The sequence below is a fragment of the Manacus candei genome, unplaced genomic scaffold (genome assembly GCF_025592945.1).
Source record: "Manacus candei isolate 608988 ecotype Guabito, Panama unplaced genomic scaffold, ASM2559294v1 h1tg000092l, whole genome shotgun sequence".
Lineage (NCBI taxonomy): Eukaryota > Metazoa > Chordata > Aves > Passeriformes > Pipridae > Manacus > Manacus candei.
The window spans coordinates 2,327,890-2,342,407 of NW_026138140.1; the positions used below are offsets into that span (position 1 = coordinate 2,327,890).

Sequence of the window (14,518 nt, forward strand, 5' to 3'; positions counted from 1 at the left end):
TGGTTCTGCCCCTCTATTCCCCTCTGGTGAGACCCCCCCTGCAGTGCTGCATCCAGCAATGGGGTCCCAGCACAGGAAGGCCCCCGACCTGTTGGTGGAGGGTGACCACATTGATCAGAGGGATGGAGCACCTCTCCTATGAGGAAAGGCTGAGAGAACTGGGATTGTTCAGCCTGGAAAAGAGAAGGCTTCAGGGTGACCTAATTGCAACCTTCCCGTATCTGAAGGGAACTTACAGGAAAGATGGGACACGACTGTTTGCAAGAGCATTTAGTGACAGGGCAAGGTGGAATGGGTTCAAATTGAAAGAGTAGGTTTAGATCAGATAGTATGAAAAAAACCTTTTCAGAGGGTGGTGAGGCACTAGAACATGTTGCCCAGAGAAGCTGTGGATCCCCCATCCCTGGGGGTGTTCAAGGCCAGACTGGGTGTGGCTCTGAGCAACCAGGTCTGGTTGAAGCTGTCCCTGCCCATGGCAGGGGGGTTGGAACTAAATGATCTTCAAGGTCCCCTTCCAACCCAAACCATTTTATGTTTCTATGATGATTCCATGGTGGTGTTTTACTTTAGTCCAGATGAAGGTTTAATATTCAGCAAGATGTGTGTTGGGGTGGTAGCTGAGGCTGTTCCTGGCCTGCCCTCCTGCTACTTGAAGAACCCTCAGGGCTGCTGTCACATGTCCCCAGTTTCCCCCACTACTCCCTGGTCCCTACAGAACACCTGCTCACATTGACTTGCACAGATGTGTGCTTGTGAAGGAGTGCAGGCCTCCTTTGTACCCCATCACCCTCTTTGTTTGGATTAGGTGCTTTAAAGGTAGGTGCGTTAGTATTCATTCACTGGCTTGTCCTCTCTGCATCTCATTTTCTTGCTTTTCTAAGGGTATCAGCTTCTATGAGAAGAGGAAGTAGACAACTGGCCCCACTAGAATTGCTACACAAATTGGCACCATATCATTTCCTTGTTTATGCTCAGATAAACTTTGATTTCTTTCAGTCTTATTGCTCAGATTGTGTGAGTAAAATCTGACAGTGTAACAGAGCACTCAAGACACAAATAGTATGCTTTAACCTAGCTCGAATTCACTTGTCTGTTAAATAAAGGATCAAAAGAGCATGCCAGTCCCAAATCGAATTGCCATGTTTGTAGACCCTTGGTTGCTCTGTTGCTTATCTCTCTGTGTCCTTTAAGTCACAGGAAAACCACTTTTACTTGCACGCAACTTGGCTTCCTCATTGCTTTGGATTTCTAACCCCAAGGTAGCTGGAGCTCATACACACCAAGTCTAGGAAAACTCATTGTCTTTGTACCTTTGTTTATTCTCATTAGTATGTCTCTGATACAGAGATCAAATACTCAGGTGGTTAGAAAGAGGCTCAGCTTTATGCAAAACTGTTCCTTGTTCTTGAAGGATAATGGATTAATATTGTCTAGCTCCTTGACTGGAACTATCTCTTTCTCCATCTTTTCTCCTCTGATATTGCACTGTCAGAAGAAAGAGTGCAGTGGGAACATCACCGATAGAGAATGCTTAGTCCAGATAATTTTGGTTTTGTGGCTTAACATACAGTGGTTTTAAGTCTCTGTATAAAACCAGTGAGGTATATAGACTGTTAGAGATTCCCAAGGTCTTGGGGTATGGCTTAATTATTCTAGAAAAGAATCAGTTTAAGTATGAGTGTAAATCTCATTGGTCTCTTTGGTGTAGTTCTTGTGCTTCTGAGGAAAAAGGTCTGACATTTCGGAGAAGAAAAAAGTAATAGGAAATGCAGGAAAGCTGTGTCTGCATATCATCTAGAGGATGTTGCAGATAAAGCAGCAACACAATCTATTTATATGTGTATGTTGTCATATTCATGTTAATTTTTTATCACTTTCGAAGTGGTTATATCCTTAAAACAAGTATAGTTGTTTCCAATCTGTTTGTGGTTTTTTTTTAAAACTGTGTTCAGTTCTCTTCAGCTTTCATGCTTACACCTCAGACACGTTGCAGTGAAGAAACTTCCTTTGCCTTTGTTCTTCAGTTATGGTCAATTCAACATCAGTTACAGCCAGGATAGATTTCTGACCTCACTCAGCATATATGATAGCTCTTGAAAAAGTACATAACACTCAGCTGCTTTTAGGAAGTCCCACTTATAGTTCCATTAAGTCTTTATTTCAGTAGCCTGCAATGAAGATCAATAGAAATCATAAGACTGGGATCAGAATTAGATAGAATATTAGGAAATGGAAACTTTTGTTGTCTCTCTGTTGTATAGAGCTTGCAGGGAAGGATACCTTGCTGAGGCTGCTTTTCCTACCTACCTCACCAAAAGCAGTTCTAAAATAATTTTAATTGTTGTTGTACTTGGAGAGAGTGATTGAAAGCCTCTTAGCAACTATATTTTTGTTAAGCAGGCAAAAAACAAGGCAAAGACACTCTGAAACTGCTTTCCATTTTACCATGGTAGGAGATGGAGTTGTTTAGCAATAAAGACTACTAAACAGGCAGCTTACCTTCACACTGTCTCTATCTTAGATGGCTGCAACTCATGGGAATTCACTGAAGTTATTCCAGGTTTACAGTACTGTAAGAGAAGAGTCAGAGAATACTTAGCTTTAAGAAAATGGAACAGGTTTGCAGTGCTCTAATACCTGGCATTATGTATTCCTAGAACCTTAAAATTATGTGTGTCTTGTAGGAAGGCATTTTCTTGGTCAGAATGCTGCTAATGAAATTCGTTTTAGAAATCAGGAATCCACACCATTCATAGAATCATAGAATCAGCTGGGTTAGAAGGGACCTCCGAGATCATCAAGTCCAACCCTTGATCCAGTACTGCTGTGGTTACTAGACCATGGCACTAAGTGCCACCTCCAGTCTTATCTTAAAAACCTCCAAAGATGATGAATCCACCACCTCCCTGGGCAGCCCATTCCAATGCCTGATTACCCTCTCTGTAAATAATTTCTTTCTAATATCTAACCTAAACCTCCCCTGGCACAGCTGAAGACCATGCCCTCTTGTCTTACTGACAGCTGCCTGGGAGAAGAAACCAATCCCCACCTGGCTACAGCCTCCTGTCAGGGAGTTGTGGAGAGTGATGAGGTCTCCCCTGAGCCTCCTCTTCTCCAGGCTGAACAACCCCAGCTCCCTCAGCCTCTCCTCATAGGGCTTGGTAAGCTTCCAAGTCTCTGCCACATAAGTGCAGTGATGTCTGGACAAGAGTACATTTTTTTTTTTTCCAGCCTGTACTGTTTGCTTTTGGAGCTTTTGGATTTCCACTACCATGGCTTCCATGACACTGTTCATAGAAAGGAAACAGAGACATGCAGATGATATCCAAACTAGATGCAAAGTTGTTATGTACCAATACTACTTATGAGAATGAAACTGTATGTGTTTTGTACAGTACTCAGTTCTTTATAGGTCTGGAAATGGTGGGATATAGTCTTTTCTCAGCTACCATTAAAGCTGACTTTGTTAGTGGACATAAACTTCCTTCAGAAATCCTTTATGGATCTTTTTGGTAATATCAGTATACATCTGGTAAACCAAAGATTGAATCAGACTGGAAAAAACTGTTTGGGATTACTGCATGGGCTGGGCGGAATCATCTGCTGACCTGCTGCTGCTTGTGCTGTTACTACCACAGAGAGAGAATCCTCTGCTCCAGATCTGCCTGAGCAACACAGTACAGATGCTCCACTTACTTTTCTCTTTTTCTTTTTCTCAAGTTGTCTGTTTTGATTGCACAAGTTGGGGGGCCTTAAGGAAAGTCACCTGGCGAGATCATCAAAGCTCTGACTTACATTAATAACAAAGTAAGAACATTAGAAGATCTGTATTTTCTACCTCTGAAGGAAATGCATAGGGAGCAGAAGTTACTGAACACTTGGAAGGACGTTTAGCTAACAAAATTGCATCCTTTTCAGAAACTTGCTTCTCTGACTAGCATCTAGTAATTTCTTGCATGTCCCCAGGGTCCTACTGGTCATCTTGGTGTGTTTTTCCTACATTACTTGTCCACACAGTGCTCTTCTGTTGCACTGTTAATGGAAACCTTTTCCCTGTATGCTCTCTTGTTAGCCAGCATTAGTTTTTACCTCCTGGTCTGGGTTATCCAGAGGAAATTGTCAGTGGACAAACTTGTAGCTTGTTTGGTGCCCCTTCGAGAATGCTGCTGTTGTTTTCTGATTATTTTGTTTTTCTACCTGTGGTAATTTACAACAACTGCTGCCCTTGAAAGTAGAGAGCACAAAGGTGAGCCTATAATTATGGCTAAAGGCAGATCCCTGAAATGTTGAGCTTTGGCATAGTGCTGTGGTTTGCATCAGAATTTCAAACGAGGCAAGTTCATGATATAGGAGAAACAAGGCAGGGCCAGGAGCCCATAACCAATCGACTAACCAGCACAAACCCCTGCTTGATCCAAGAAGGGTTCAGAGAAATGCAAACACAAAAGCTTTCTCTGGAAAAATATTTGTGGATGACAGCTAGAAATTTTCTTGTGCCATTGTATCTAAGCATAACTGGTTGATTGAAGTTTGCTTTTTTTTTCTGTAGGAAGTGTATGACTACCTGTTCACCAGCATTTCTTGAAAGGTAGCTGTCAACCTACTGGGAATTATAGATCAGAATAATAATTTCAGAATTATCTGATCTTTGCTGGATGATGTTCCTTTCCTAATGTTTCCCCTGAGCTTTGTTTGAAGTCTTTTGTGAGTCTTTTTCTTAGATGGAGAAAGGGAAAGAAATACTTGTTTTGCTCTTCGAGCAATCCCTAGATAGGAAAAGGGTTATGAGTATTAAATGTTCTATCTGGACATATTTTCACTAGTTTACTGTTGCTGTTTTCCAATAAACACTTCATTGTAATGACTGTTATTGAAAGCTCTGGCGTGGGATCTCTAGAATTGGCAATAAATATTTGGAGCTTAATGTTAAGCCAGTCTAATGGAAGACAGTGTTTCTTGTTGACTCCAGGAAGTACTGTCTCAGACTTTTGATATCTGCTCATCTTTCCAGTGAAATCTGATGATCTCAGTGTAACTTAGATGCTGAAAGTGTTTGAAAAGTGAGAATAAAAGTGGGAACTGGGTTATTTGACAGTAGATCTGATAGAGAAGGAAAAGAGTAATGTTGTAGGAAAGAAGATGTAATCTTAAATATTTACTGCTTTGTCATCATTGTCTCTGGAGTGATTTAATATGGCATAAAAAATAAAATAAAAAAAAAGGTGGGCCAGACACTTCCATTTTATATGAAAGAATAAATTCAGTTGCAATCTAGTAAATGTTTTGGAAAGTAACAGATATTGTCTTGTATAAAAAATCTAAGCTCAATATCACTAACTTTTTATAAGGACCTAAATTTGTGCTTTTATTGTATGTTATAAATAATTTTGTCCTTAGTATTGGGTCCACATACAAACAGAAGAGGAACACTTTAAGGAGCAGAATTTGAGATCAGTGTGCTCAGGGTATCAGTTCCACATACTTCCATATCCTTACTGTGTTTGAGTTTTTCCTCCCTAAAATGTTTACTTCCCTTTTTTTGGGATGTCTATCTTTTCTAGGGTTACTTCTTTGGCTCTCATTCAGATAGATATAACTAAAGAACAGTCTATTGCCTTCAGAATATTCCTTTTAGAGCTCAGCAAGGATACAGTACCTGGGATACCTACAAAAGTTGTTCAGTTGTTTTGGTGGAAGAACAAAGTGTAAAATAATTCTTGTAATTTTATGTGTAAATGATATTATTTTGTTAGTGAAATCACATTGCAGTCCAGCCTTTTCCTGCTAAGCACACAGCTGTAGAAATGAATGGGTAGGTTGTAGTTTCTGTACTGCTCGTGTACAATTGGAAGCATGTTTGTGTTCCAGCATTCTCTGTAGTTCAGTACAGAATTCATACTGAGGCAGAAGTGGGTCCTGAGTGGTTTTACAGACACCAAGACTGTAAAACCAAGAGTTTTAGTTCTGGCCAGTGAGTGGTGAAGAGCCCATGACTCTTACCACCTCCTTGGACCTGGGATTAGAAATTTTGGGCACATAGTACCAGCCTGCCCACTAGTTTTTTGGCAGGACAGAAGTGAAGAAGCTATGATTTATTCCCACATAAACCTGTTTCAGATGTTGAAACTTTTCACAAGGCAGTGGCCAGTCTAATTCAGTGTGCTGTCCCAAGAGCTACCACTGTCCAAGGCACCCACCAAAGCCACTACCACTCCCCTCAGGAACTAGACAGAGGAGAGATAATATAACAAAAGGTTCATGATTTGAGATAAGGCTGGGAGAGATCACAAACCAGTTACTATCAAGGGCAAACCACACTGAACTAGGGGATATTAACTGAATGTATTACCAATCAAAATCAGAGCAGGATAATGAGAAGTAAAATAAATCTTAAAGAAAACACCTTCCCCCCACCCCTCCTTCCTTCTCAGGCTCTACCTCCTCCCCCCGAGTGGCACAGGGGAGACAAGGAAGTGGAGTTATGGTCAGTTAGTTCATCACATGTTGTTTCTGCTGCTGCTCAGGGAGAGGAGTCCTTCCCCTACTCCAGTGTGGGGTCTCTCCCAAGGGAAAGAGTGCTCCATGAACTTCTCCAGGGTGAGTCCTTCCTATGGGCTACAGTTCTTCATGAACTGCTCTGGTGTGGGTCGCTTTTCAATGGGATGCAGTCCTTCAAGAAGAGCCTGCTCCAGCATGGGTCCCCAAGAGGGACACAAGTCGTACCAGAAAACCTACTCTAGTGTGGGCTCCACTCTTGATGGGTCCAGAGGTCCTTGCCAGGAGCCTGTTCCAGCATGGGCTTCCCATGGGTTCACAGCCTTCTTTCAGGCATCCACCTGCTCCAGTGTGGGCTCCTCCCTGGTCTGCAGGTGGATCTCTGCATCCCCGTGGTCTTCATGGGCTCCAGGGGCACAGCTGCCTCACCATGGGCTGCACCATGGGCTGAAGGGGAACCTCAGCCCTGGCGCCTGGAGCACCTCCTCCCCTTCCTTCTCCACTGACCTTGGTGTCTGCAGAGGAAAGGAGTGTAATGTTTTTTGCCAACTTTTGTTTCCATTTTGTTCCAAAGCATATTACTGTGCAAACTTTGCCCAAGCTCCTGCACATGTAAAGAAGACCTCATGTGTGTACATAGAGGGAGATACAAATTGAGGGGGGGAAAAGAGCCCCTACTGTACTTATTTTGAATAGCCTAATAATAACATAAATAATCTGTGAATTTGTAGTAGAAATATAAAAAAAGAACTATTAATATCTCTAAGATGCTTTTTGAGACTCTACTTGATGTGTGGATATAGATAGTAAACATTAAATTTATTATTTCTGGTTAGACTTAGAAACACACCAAAACACTGCTATTGCATAAAATGACTTATGTTTAGGGGTGAGTTTGTGCTTGAAGGAAGGACTCAGCCTTTGTGTGAAGCTTAAATCTCCCTGTGCCCATGAATTTTCCCCCAAATCTCTGACCTTTTTGAAGGCTGGAGGAAATTTGCAGGTGAGACACAAATTGGACCTTAGACAGAGAGAGCCAAACCACCCCACTCTGCTGGGGCTTGCTTCCAGGATGGACCACTGCCATCCTGGTCCTTCAGCTGGCAGCTCAGGCTTTGTCAGGAATGCAGAGGTGAATTAGCATCGTACCCCTAAAGCTGCTACTGCCTGTATCTATCTGCCCCATCCTGATTTTATAAACTAACTTTGATGTCAGGCTACCTTAAGTGCGGGGCTGGAAAGTGGGATGAGTTAGGAGTTGATTCATGAGTGGATCAGACATCCCTGCCTTGGGGGCAGCAACATCTGTGAGGCAGGTGGGGAGGAAGGCGGGGAGTGGTAGCAGCTTCAGCTGTCTAATTTTCATCTGCTGCTGCATGTCTTGTTGGAGCCCTGCGGTCACAGGTTGCCCTTCATTAAAATGTCCTTCCCAGACTGAGAGTTGCTGCTCGTTGTTCTCAATGAGGTTGAGGTTTACAGGATCAAAGGTTCTGGCTTTGCTTGACATATGGCCACAGGCCATATTTGCTTATTGCAAAAGCAGACTCTTCCTACTAGATGAGCTTGAGCTGGGTGACGCTTTCTTCAGCCCTCAGCACATGAAACTCCAACAGCTGCCTTTTCCTCCTGCATTTTCAGTTTTTCTGACATCTTCCCCACCTTACTGGGTTAGTACTACAGTTTTCTAACATGTTTCAGGAAATCTTTTCCCTGTTCATATTTTGAAGACAGCGCTCATTCAGCTGCAGGCAGCAGTGACCCATCCAAATGCTACAAGATTAGCCTGGTCACCTCTTTTAGGGTATCCCTGTTGTTCTCAATGTAAGGATCAACTATCATGGACAAAAATCCACTGTATGCCAAATAGCTAACTTAAAAGAATTTAGCTGTAATTTGAATTTGTCTGGTGACTGGCTTCTATTTGTAGGAGTCTCTATGTGGTTTTATTAAAAATGATAACTGCCATTTATGAATGATTTCCTGATGTCCTGCAGTCTACAGGCTGAGGAATGCCAATCATCTGAAAAGTCTTGCCAGCCTCTTAGAAATTTCAGTCACAGCCAAAGTCTTTATTGGTAAGGGAGAAGTTGCTGAACTTTGTGAGTTGTGCTTGTATTTTTCTTGATCAACTTCCCAAATTCAAGTAAGATTGAAGTTGATTTGCCTGATGAAATTTATCTGGTGGCACACTTCAGGACTTTACCTCAACTACATCTAGACTGTGTGCTGGGGTCAACTATGGTATCCTTTGTACAGAAGCTAGATTTTTGGGAGTAAAAGATGGCTTGGGACACATGCAAATGCAGAACTGGGAGAGGGCATGCACTCCTGCCAGGCCTGGTAATACAGATGTAGCTCAAACCTCTTCTGTTTCTGCTTATGATGACAAAAATAGCAGTGCTAAATAGTACTGCCTGTCCTCCTGGTATGAAATCCATTGAAAAGAAAAGACAGATGCTTGTTCTTGTCTTTTATGCTGAAGAAGCTAGTTGTATTGGAAGTGGACCTGAAAGAACCTTGCTGTAGAATGTTGTGGCAGTACATACTCAGCAAACATGAATACTGAGAAAGAACATCAGAAAATGGAGGAGATATGGGTAAGTGGGACAAACTATATTGTGAAAGGTTTTATCAGAAACTGAAATTTTTCTCCTTGGTTCTCTTCATATTTTTTTTATTGTTTTCCAACCATTGCATCTTATTTTTATGTATTAGCTAGTGAGAAGCACAGAGGTAGTACTGCTGGTACTCAGCTCCTGCCAGAGAGTAAAATCTGGAGTGCAGCTCCTGTTAACTCCCAGTCACTCTGAGCACTGGAAAAATAAAGATGTAGATGGCCAGAATGGTGCAAGGGGTGGAGAGGTGGGTAGGGGAACAGCAGCAGTGCCAGTGAAGCACATCTAAAACTTTATCCCATCAAAATCCCCATGCTTTTCTTACAGCTAATTCATATCCCAATATTTTAAAGTTATGAGATGCCATAAAGTTCTAAGTTCTAAGATGCCAGATCTAAAGTTCTAAGATGCCAAATCAGATATTCCTTGGCACAGAAAAATATTAGCCCTGATGTATCTCTTCACTCATTTTAGTCTGCTGAGAATGAGCCAAGTGGAAGTACAGGGCTAGATTCAGATTAATTATGCACTAAGTACACTTGCACGATAGTTGGGAAAAATCTGTTCAAATCCCCCAGAAGAATTTGCTAATCTCTGAAATAAAATGTTCCACTTCTCTATTTGGATCTGCTCACTTTCTCTTTTTTCTTTTGTAGAACCCCCTGAAGGAATAAGGGGTTGTTTGTTGTCAGTTAATTTAAACTATTAGCTAGATTATTTCATTATCTCAAATTTATTCAATCACTTGACTTTTAGAGTAAGAAATATTTGATCATGTTAGTAACTCAGGAAAGTCTCCATTTAATGTAGGAGTTGGCGTGAGTTTGGGCCAAATTTTATTTTAGATTGCTTTTTTTTTTTTAGTATGACAGATGTGAATATAGGTCATCAGATATTCAGTCTGTTTCTCTCTCTGAAGTGAGTGTTAGACACTGCATTAGTCAGGTGTGGTGTTGGGGGTGTTCTTACTCCTTCCAGTACTTTCCTTATTCCTATCCTTCCAACTAGAGTGTCTCTTTCTTGTTCTGCCTAAGATTAATGGATGAAGATAACCAAAACATCTGGTGCCTCCCATGGGCTTGCATAGTGTTTAGGGTGGAAAAGGCACCACAGCCATGGACAGGCTTGCACTAGACTCCCAGCAGACTCCTCCAAACCTCTTTTCCACATAACCCTTGTTACACAGCGAGTCCCAGCGTGTCTAATTACTGTACCAAGGGATTACAATCCACAATAATGACCTGCCTTGGAAGGAGAGTGGGGAAGAGGGAAGGCATTGCTATTCCCAAGTCCTGAACTGCCCAGCAATTCTGACTCGTTTTCTCCTATCAGTGTTCCCCAACTTTTGTTTTCATACATTCAGCTTTATATTTTTTCAGCTTCTTCTGTAAGAACTGAGGGGCTGCGAGTGAAGTTGTCAACTAAATGTTTTCTTTATCACCTCTGAAGCTTTGTTATTTCTATGCTCCATCCTTTTCCCCATTCAGATCTGTTATTCTGAGCACGTGCCTCAGGGAAGCGTTACAATAACATATTGACTTCTGCAGCTCCTGCCTCACTCCTTTCTCTAACAAGCACGTACATAAGTGTGAGACCCAGAGCTGTCAAATTTTTGACTGTAAACTGAAAGAGGGCTGGTTTTCAGTTAGATACTGCGAAGAGGGTGGTAAAACACTGGCACAGGTTGCCCAGAGAAGTTGTGGATGACCCAACTCTGGAAGTGTTCAAGTCCAGGTTGGATGGGGCTTTGAGTAACCTTATATATTTGAAGATGTCCCAGCTCATTGCAGGGGAGTTGGACTAGGTGACCTTTAAACCCACCTTTCTAACCCAGACTATTCTCTGATTCCGATATGATTGAGCAGGAGGAATTTGGATTGTGTTTGTCTTATTCAGGAAAGAAGTTGTGAGTGTAGTGCTTTCAAAAGTCATGGAGGAACAATTATATCCTGTGCAGGCAGAATAGCAAAACTGTTCAGTCTCTGATGGTTTAGTCTCTGTTGTGGTGTTTTGGAAATAGCATGGGTATTTCTGCTAAGCACTTTGCATCCTTAAATACTGTAAGCTCTTTGCGTTATTAATTGTCCTCACATTCCGTAAAGCAGGAAAGCAGCCAAAGGTGCATAATCTTAATTCCCAGTCCTTTTATATAATTTAAATAGTATTCAGTGACCTTTAGCTGGAGAATGATTTTTCAAAAGCCTTTTCAAAGTCTATTTTTACATGACATCCATACTTTCAGCTGAGATTTTGCCAAGCTTAGGGGAAGGTCAGGACATTAAATAAAAGAGATCATCTTGCTTCGAGCCACACTCCAATAAAGAAATAAAGTAGATCAATAAAGCATGTTGAAACCATTATAATCCAGATTTTGGAAATTCCTGTTAGCAGAGCACTTGTGGGTATTAACAGAAAATATGTTTTCTTTAAGGATGAGTGGCTGCAATATCTGCTGTCACTCAGTGACTGAGAGCTTCCTCTGAATGCAGATATCATGCCCGACTCAAAAATGTGTCGTTCAGGTGGCAGCCTTGATATGTGCTGTGTTATGGACAGACTGGTAAAAGGAGAAGTATGTCAAAACTCCAGTTGCCCTTCAACTAAGCTAACCCTGTTTTGGAAGCTTGGAGATTTTTCACTCAGCTGTTTGTATCTATATAGTCCTGATTAGAAAAACACATTTTCCCCTCTCTTAAGATAAAATGGCAAATTATTTAAACTCTATTTGCTTGAACATACTGATGGACAATAGGGGATACATAAATAAGAATAAAATCATCAAATTTGGTAATATGTTTTCAGTGATCCAAACAACAAAAACAACTTCTCTTCTTAATAAAAACAAAATCCTTTGTGTATTCCCGGAGCAAGGGAATTACCCAGGGAAAAAGAAAATCCATTAAGTGCTTAATGCTTGACTTGTTGTGGTGTATTTCCTATTATAATAATAAAAAAATTCCAATTTCCACCCGCTGTATTTTCTAGCTGTTCACCTTTTATAGACATAAATCTTCAAGAGTAACTTCAGGAAATTGATAGAAGCAACAAAAAGACATCAATATTTGCTTGCTTTTTTTTTTTTTTTTAAGTTTTACTGAGTTTGAGTGGATCCTGTATAAAATATGGTCCATAAGTTGGACATATTGAACTACATCCTAGGCTGATCATCCATATTTCAAAGAAATGGAGAAGAGCATAGAAATGTGGATAAAAGTAATTGATTTACTATTTTTTAGGAAAACTGTTCTATCATGCATTACTCAGTAAGAAAGAAAATCCCAGGTGTGAAACAGTTGCAATACAGTGAAATTTCTTATCTAAAATAATTTTCAGGTTTTAAATGAGCTTAATTTTTTCCATAGAAGGTACTCTTTAAATTCCTCCCCTTGAGATGCTCACAGAAGCAAAACAAATGACTAATATGTGATTAATTCTAAAGTAGGTAGACAAAGCTGTTATAGCACTATACATTTATTTGTTTACAATGTTACTAGCCCAAAGTGTTTTGCTGAGCACTGGCCTGTTTGGTACCTTGTGTTGTAGGGCAGGTATTAGCTTCTTATAGCTCTGATAATTATAAGGGCATGAGGTCTATAAAGCAATAAAATTACTCCTCCTGCCAGGTGGGGTTTTTTTCTCCAGGGCAGATGTTACAGTTTGTTATGGTATTTAATAGCTGAAGGATGGAAGCTTCCAGAAGAGACCATTGGAAGTCTGTGAGTGGGGTCTCTGTGAGAACAGAAGGAACTCAGCAAAATGAAGTCTGCCAGCCCCACTTGAGCAGGTGGGCTGTGGGCAGGAAGTTTAATGTATTTTTCTCTTCTCCAATTCATCCCATTATTCTCTCTCATTTTTCATTACTTCTTGAAATTTAACCATTACACGTAGGAGTAGTTAATCCTAGTGGACATCTCAAGGGTCAGGCATTATATGATGTGCAATGTCAGACCTTGACATGTGTCATTCTGTCCTTCCTCAGGAGACAAGAAGCACACGCAGTCCTTTTCTTTTTGGTGGTGTGCTGGGAACAAAATACATGACCTGTATGTTTGAGTTCTAATGCTAAATTTACAGGACTGACAGTTATTATGGAAGTAGTGCTGTTTGCAGAGTGATCAGGCTTGTTCTGGAAACTACTGTCATGGATCTCTAGCTCAACAGTTTCTGAAGTTAATTTTCTGAGTAAAGTCTCAACATAACTGCAGGAACCATTAACTTCTGAGCGGATTTTAACTGCCAGTGAATTTGTTACAGCTTGGAGACATTCCTAAAGTAAATGCAGTCTGATTTCACATGATGTCACATCCAAAATATATTCCCTGAAAATGGTCAGACTCTTAAGTAGAGGAAACAAATACAGAGAACTGTTTTTGTTCATCATTTATTAATAATTTTAAACTCAAATCTCAGGTACTTAAAAAAAAATCTGTTGAAGATCTCCAACAAAGATCCTCAAATAAGTATTTCTTAATAACTATTGTTCCCACCCCCATTAGCACCTAAAGGAGACAGAAATTAAGCTCGTAAATGCCACAGAGAGAAGATCAGCAAAACCTTTCCTGTTTAAGTCACCAGTTATAAAATGTTTCCCTTTGAAATCGCATCCAAGCATGACAGCAGTTCCTTTCTCAATGGGTTAAGTAATCCGTTGTTATTTGAAAGACTTTATTTCACTGCATACTGTTAGAGGGTGATTTGTTACTTTTCACTATTCGTTTATAGGGACTCCTACTGCAGGAAAGTTTTTTGTTGGATTTTTTTGGGTAGGATTTTGGTTTTTTTGTATTCTTTTTTAAAATTCATTTCCAGAAATCTTTAAATGTGAGGTCTTGTAAATTAACCTGTGTTTTCATAAACTGATATTTAGGATTACAGACCTCTGTTTTAGAAGTGAGGTATAATGACCTATACCTGTGAAGTTAACAAGCTACCAAGCTTGTTAAAAAAATGAAACAGTAATTTACCTTTAAGTATCCAGAGATACCAAAATACAAGCTTTGCACCAGGTTTTAAAAAGTGCAATTCTGCAATCCAAGGGACATTTATCTGATTTTTATTGTAGAATATTTTTTTAACGTTATGAATAATATCTTTTTTTCTAGGCATTTAAAATATAATTGAAACTCAAATATACACCTGTAAGCATTCTGACAGCAATTAGTCACTATAAATAGTACATTAGTGGCCCTCACTTGAAGTTGAACAGTACGAGATTATTTATGTTCAACAAGTAGGAATAAGACGTTATTTTTTTCCTCCGGAGGAGTATTCCTTGTGATGGTGGCTTTGCAAGCAGAGCTGTCTGGAAAGGAGAATTTACTGTCCTGAGTGCAGCACTCTGCTGCTCTTGGGTCCCAGACTAATTTTGCTCTATGTCTCTCTGTCCAGCTTGGTAACTACTGGCTCAG

The 14,518-nt window shown here is 40.5% G+C and overlaps 1 protein-coding gene across 4 annotated transcripts in view; it reads left to right on the forward strand.

The window, feature by feature from the left end:
* The window catches only part of SLC7A11 (solute carrier family 7 member 11), a 272,050-nt gene that overhangs the window by 171,713 nt on the left and 85,819 nt on the right, over positions 1-14,518 (forward strand). The gene's annotated exons all lie outside the window — the stretch shown is intronic.